The 6,000-nt window shown below is 41.8% G+C and overlaps 1 protein-coding gene across 6 annotated transcripts in view; it reads right to left on the bottom strand.

Moving 5' to 3' along the window:
• Positions 1-5,154, bottom strand: part of RESF1 (retroelement silencing factor 1) — a 31,093-nt gene extending 25,939 nt beyond the window's left edge. For all 6 annotated transcript variants that reach the window (XM_057701897.1, XM_057701894.1, XM_057701895.1 and 3 more), the window contains exons 1-3: positions 5,065-5,154; positions 3,957-4,062; positions 3,602-3,693 (exon numbers count right to left, since the gene is read on the bottom strand). The gene's annotated coding sequence lies outside the window, so the exon portion shown is untranslated. The remainder of the gene's footprint in view (positions 1-3,601; positions 3,694-3,956; positions 4,063-5,064) is intronic.
• Positions 5,155-6,000: the final 846 nt, after the last annotated feature.

Raw genomic sequence — 6,000 nt, forward strand, 5'->3', positions numbered from 1 at the left:
GGACTTCTCCCAGAAATGCAAAATTGATTATTAAATTTTAAATTTCCAGAGAAAAACACTGAAACTAGAAACAAAGGGGAACTTCCTCAACTTGAGAAAAGGCATCTACAAAAAAAGCCACAGCTTTAAAGCCTGAAATGTTTTCCCTCTACAAGACCAGGAACAAGACAAGGACATCTACTCTTGCCACGTCTATTCAACATTGCACAAGGGGTTCTAGCCATGGCACTTGGCAAAAAGAAAAAAGGAATAAAACACATCCAGAATCTAAATTAAGAAGTAAAACTACCTCTACTTGCAGATGGCATTATCTTATATACAGAAAATTGAAAGGAATCCACTAAAAAACTAATATACAAGTTTGGTTAGGTTGCCCAGTACAAGCTCAATATACAAAAACCAAGTGTATTTCTATACATCAATCTAGAAAGCAATTCCACTTACAGTAACAGCAAAAAGAATAAAACACCTTGGAGTAAATTTAACAAAAGTGAAAAACGTACACTCTGAATATCCGCCAAAAGAAATTAAAGATCTAAACAAATGGAAAAACATCCCATATTCATGGACTGGAAGATTTAGTACTCTCAAGGTGGCAATACTCCTCAAATTGATTTACAGATGCATTATAACCCTTACCAAAGTCCCAGATGTCTTCTCTGCAGAAGTTGAGAACCTGACCCTGAAATTCATTTTGAAAAAGAATATAAAGTTGAAGGACTCACACTTCCCAATTTCCAAATTTAAACTGCAAAACTAAACAAAGCCACGTGGGACTGAATTAGGATAGACATTGATCAATGGAATAGAATCCGAAAACAAACCCTCACATATATGATCACTAGGAAGAAACTAGAATCCAGAACATATAAAGAACTTTTACACCTCGACAATACAAAAACAACTCAAATTTAAAGTTAACAAAGGTTTTGAATAGACACTTTTTCCAAAGATATACAAATAGCCAATATGCACAAAAAAAGATGCTCAACATCATTCACCACCACAGAAAAGCAATAAGATTACAGGATACCACTTCATGCTCACTATGATAGCTACGACCAAAAAGATGAGGGCTGGTAAGGATGTGGACAAACTGGAACTCCTATGCATTGCTGCTGCTGTTGAGAATGTACATGGCTCATCAAAAACAGTGGCAATTTCTCAAAAGGTCAAATATAGTTACCATATGATATTACAGAGCAATTTCACACCTGAAAATGCATGTCCATACAAACACTTGTACAGGAATGCTCACAGCAACATTATTCAGAGCAGCCAAAAAGTAGAAACAATCCAAATGTGTGTTAACTGATAAAAGGAAAATAAAATGCATTTCTATACAACGGAATTGTTACTTGGCAACAAAAAGGAATGAATTACATACATGCTTCAACTGACTGAATCTTGAAAACATCATGCTGGATGAGAGAAGAGTCATAAAAGACCACACATAACATCATCTATAAGAAACGTTCAGAATACATAAATCTAGAGACAAACTAGATTAATGGTTGTCTGGAGATGGGTGGGTTGGGGGAGAATGGAGAGTGACTCTACTAATAGAGATTCTTTTTGGGGACAAGAAAATGTTCCAAAAGTGACTGTGGTAAAGGTTGCACACTATATGAATACATGCAAAACCACTGTACACTGTAAATGGATAAACTATATGATATATGAATTGTATCTCTAAACTACTGTTTAAAAAGCCAAAACATTTGCCAGTTGTTAGCACAGACATGGGCATGTGACAAAATGAGCGCCAATGAAATTAATTATAGACTTGGTAGAGCAACCAGACAAAAGGCATGCTCTGTGCAAGCTGAAGCTGATGGGCTATATACCTGGAGATGTTAGGGCTACCCAATGAAGCAGGTTGTGCCTGAGAATGAAGTCAATGCCAAAGCAGACAGCAGAGCTCAAAGATTGTGTCTCAAGTCTCTAAAACTTTCAGATTCAAATGCTGGATCCAGCCAAACCTGAGAGTCAAGCCACATGAACTCTTTACTTATGTGATCCAATAAATTCTCTTTGGGGGGATTAAAAAATAATAATTTGCTTATGACTTTTTGTTTCTCAAAACCTAAGGTAACAATATAATTTCTTATCACACATTTTGCAATTTTAACCACAAGTCATGATTTTATTTATAAACAAAGTCTTGTAATTTAATACATCTCAAGAGAATCTTAGTGATTATCAGTAAATCTTTGCAATCATTATAACTGTGAGCAAATGTCTCACTTGAGACATTTTCCTCAACAGGCCAGTCTCTAACATTGCCCTTCAATCTACAAGCACACTTAGGACATCAAGGATAGACACACTACACAGCCATCTATCAACAAGGCATTTACAATTCTTCAAAGGTCCACAAGATTATTTCTTTACAAGGCTTTATTACAAAGTCAAATTTAACTTGCATTTCTATAGACCGTGGTGGTAAACTGTTGTCTCATTTTATCTCAGATTGAATGTTTTCATTTTATCTCAAATTGAATGCATCTGTTTCACACAAAATATGCCTGGGGCGGGGTGGGGGGGGGTGTTGATTTAAAAGGAAAACAATTCTTGAGATTCACCCTTATAAATACCTTTTGAAAGGTTCAGTTAGATCAATTCCCTAAACATCTGCACTTCTCTTGTGTCCAAGACACTGATTATCTAAATGGGAAGAGATTCCTGTATATCACAGAACAGAGAAAATAAGGCTTTTGGGCAAATCTGCCCCGGCTGGAAAGTTTAGTGGAAGAGTTACTGATTTCAAATATGCCTGTAGGTGAAAACTAGAATTCTGTCTGGTACTTCCTTATAAAAACTGAACCTACAGCATGATCTACAGTGAAGGGTTTAGTCAACATAAAGCTGATAAGTTGATTTAGAGCTTAAATGAGCAAACTGAATCTCCTGTAAGACAGTGTTAATTGTCTTAGGCCATAAAATATATTTCCTCTAACATGACCACAGCTAAAATTCATTAAGCACTTACCATTTACCAGGAGCTCTTCCAAGTATGTTAATCTATGACACCCTTAACTTATCACAACAATCCTATGAGATAGCTACTACTGTTACCCCCATTTCACAAAAGATAAGAAAACTGAGGTAAATGATTCTCCCAAGGTTGCATAAATGGTAGTGCCAAGATCTGATGCTCAGCAGTCTGATTGCAGGCACCACAGTCTCAATCATTATAGAAGATTTCCTAACACTACTTGGAGTTTACAGGATGAAAGCCCTGAAAATAGGCTGATATTTTAGGTTCTCCCAGAGTTCTGCTCCGTGCTGCCTTCTTCCAATCCCATGTGCCACAAATAATGAATTTAAAAAATAAGAAATAGACCATGTAGAGAATAATGTTAAGTAGACCTCTTCCCCAGTAACTTAGACCAGTCACCTCACCATCATCTCCTATTCCTTTTCTTGCAAAGATGAACAACTGAATTCCCCATGTTATGCCAACCATATTATTTTTCAAGCTTTGTCATCAAATCCATTGTATCCTATGGTTTAATATTTAATCAATGCTAATTCAACTTAATGACTATGTTCCACAACAGAGAAGTGAGAGTAGACTGCTTAGAAGTGACACGCTTACCTTTAAATATATTACTCATTCGTTATTGTATATGTTCCCATTTCCCTCCAAAAGTGTTAGTACCACTCCACACAGTGTTTTCTTCTTTGGTCCTAGAGACAGCAAGGAACGTTTTACAATTGATAATAACTTAACATAAAGTCTTATAATTGTATTTTCTATTTATATAAACCTCACATTAAATTTTTTTCTCACATTAAATTTATAATAAAAATTATAGTTTCCTTGATATGACATTGCTGTGTAAACTGTGTTCCTTAAGTTTGCACCAAAAGCAAACTAAGTTTATTTAATTCTTATTAAGAAAGCAAAGTAACAGATATAGAAACTGGGTCTGCCTTAAAAAACCACTTACTTTTTAAGTGATAATTCATGTGCGCTCCTCCGGGTCCACTATTGCTCTATCACTCTAAACAACACTTTAACTTAATTCTTCATGGGATTGGTAAACGAGAATCCAACTGTACAGGACAAAAATAGAACCTTACCTTAACTCATGCATATCAACACGAAACAAAACGTAAATGTGACTCACGGCTAACACATAAATCAGAAGAAGCCCCAAACAAGCTCTACGACCCGCCTATTTAAATGCACCCAAGCTCATCCCCATCACTTGCTGTTCTCTTTATTTTGAAGGGAGGCACGAGAAGCACTGCAAATAAAACTGTTTTCACTGAACGGATTCTCCGAAAGCGTACTGCTGAACCCAGGATACTAAGGCCATTTGCTTAGGGAATTCGCGTCCCTGGAGAACATCTAAAATCGGTACGCATCTGTACATGTAAAAATGCCTCCACCGACTAACTACTGCTGAGAAACAGACGGCGTCTGCAGCACAAACGCGCTCGCGGGCCACTTGGAGATGCAAGCGGAGCAATTCTGTTCCGGGAGGTTCAGCATAATGGTGGTGGGGAGAATGGGAATACTAGAGAAACAAACGCAAAACAAAGATTTGTTTTTCAAGGCAGCGACAGGAAATCATTAAAAACATAAGCCACTCTCACATCCACCAGCCGAACCAATAGGCCAGCAGTTTCACAGAACGCGTCCTCGCCGTCGCCCCCGTGACCTCTACCGTGAGGCGGCAGGCGTGCGGCGGCAGGCGTGCGGCGGGAGGCGTGAGCCCATCGGCAGACAACACCCGGCCAGGCGCCGCCCTCGCGCGCAGGCTCCGAGTCCGCCGCCGCTCCGGGCCGGCCCCGCGCCGGGGCAGAACAGCTAGCCGATCCCGGCGGGCCCGCCCAGCTCTGGGCGGCGGCCAATGGGGCGCGCTCGCCGAGGGGCCCAGGGCCCCCGAGCGCCCGCAGCCGCCGCTCCAGCCCCACCGCAGAACAAAAGCGCCCGCCGCCGCACACCCAGCCCCCGCCCGCGGGCACCGGCGCTCCCGGTGCCCCCCGCCCCGCCGAAGCCCACAGAAGACATGCGAGCGCCGGCCGGGAAGCAGGCCCCCCGCCACTTACCAACCGGCGCATAACCCAACCGGGGCGAGCGGGGAAAACGCAACGCCGCGCAGCCCCGGAGTTTAAGTCAACTCGGGTCCGCCTCCAGAGGCGGGTCGAGCTGGAGGCCCCGCTCCCGTAACAGCGCAACCCCGCCCCGGGCGCAACGGCAGCTGCGAGACCCGGTCCCCGGGTCCTAGTGCCGCTCGGATGAAGCAGCGTACGGAGCCAGCTCCGCCCCCACAGTCACCTCCCAAACTTGCAAAGCTAGTTCACGTATCTGAGGAAGAAAACTTCTCCAGCAGCGGCTCTCCGCCTTTAACCTACACCAGAATTTTTCGAAGGATTTGTTAAAAGGGACTGAAGAGCACCAGCTGCAAAACTGCCAATTCAGTAAGTCCGGACTGAAAATGTTTATTTCTAACAAGGGGGAACACCCATTAACGCAAAGAAACCTTCTCAAAGAAAAGAAAATAGGCTCTTTTTGCTGGGGTATTTCTATAGGAGGAAGTTGTGAAATTTTATAGAAGGAAACCTCACCAAAATAGAGTTGGAAGGCCAGAAGGGGGAGCTCTCATGCAGTAAGGTACCACTCTAAGTCAATTACACAAAGAATTGCCAGTTAAGGCCCCGAAAGGAAAAGATGTACATTGCAGGTGGTACAAGAAATAAGCTACCCCAGCAACTCAGCCAATGAGAAACTGTCATCACCCTAACTTTTCACCATGCACTTTCTTTCAAAAGAACCCCTCCCAAATTCCTCCTTTTTCTCTATAAAGTAACTTTCCTTTGTTTGTTGGACTTGCCTATGGCTTTTGCTATAGCTTGCTTGAACCAAATTGCAATTCGGTCACCAAGTGCAAATTGATACCACCTCCCCATGACAGGCCAGTGAATTGACAGACCAGGTGTTGAGGCAAGGAATGGCGAATTTATTCAGAAAGTTGGCAGATGGAG

The sequence above is a fragment of the Hippopotamus amphibius genome, chromosome 12, assembly GCF_030028045.1.
Source record: "Hippopotamus amphibius kiboko isolate mHipAmp2 chromosome 12, mHipAmp2.hap2, whole genome shotgun sequence".
Taxonomy (NCBI): Eukaryota; Metazoa; Chordata; class Mammalia; order Artiodactyla; family Hippopotamidae; genus Hippopotamus; species Hippopotamus amphibius.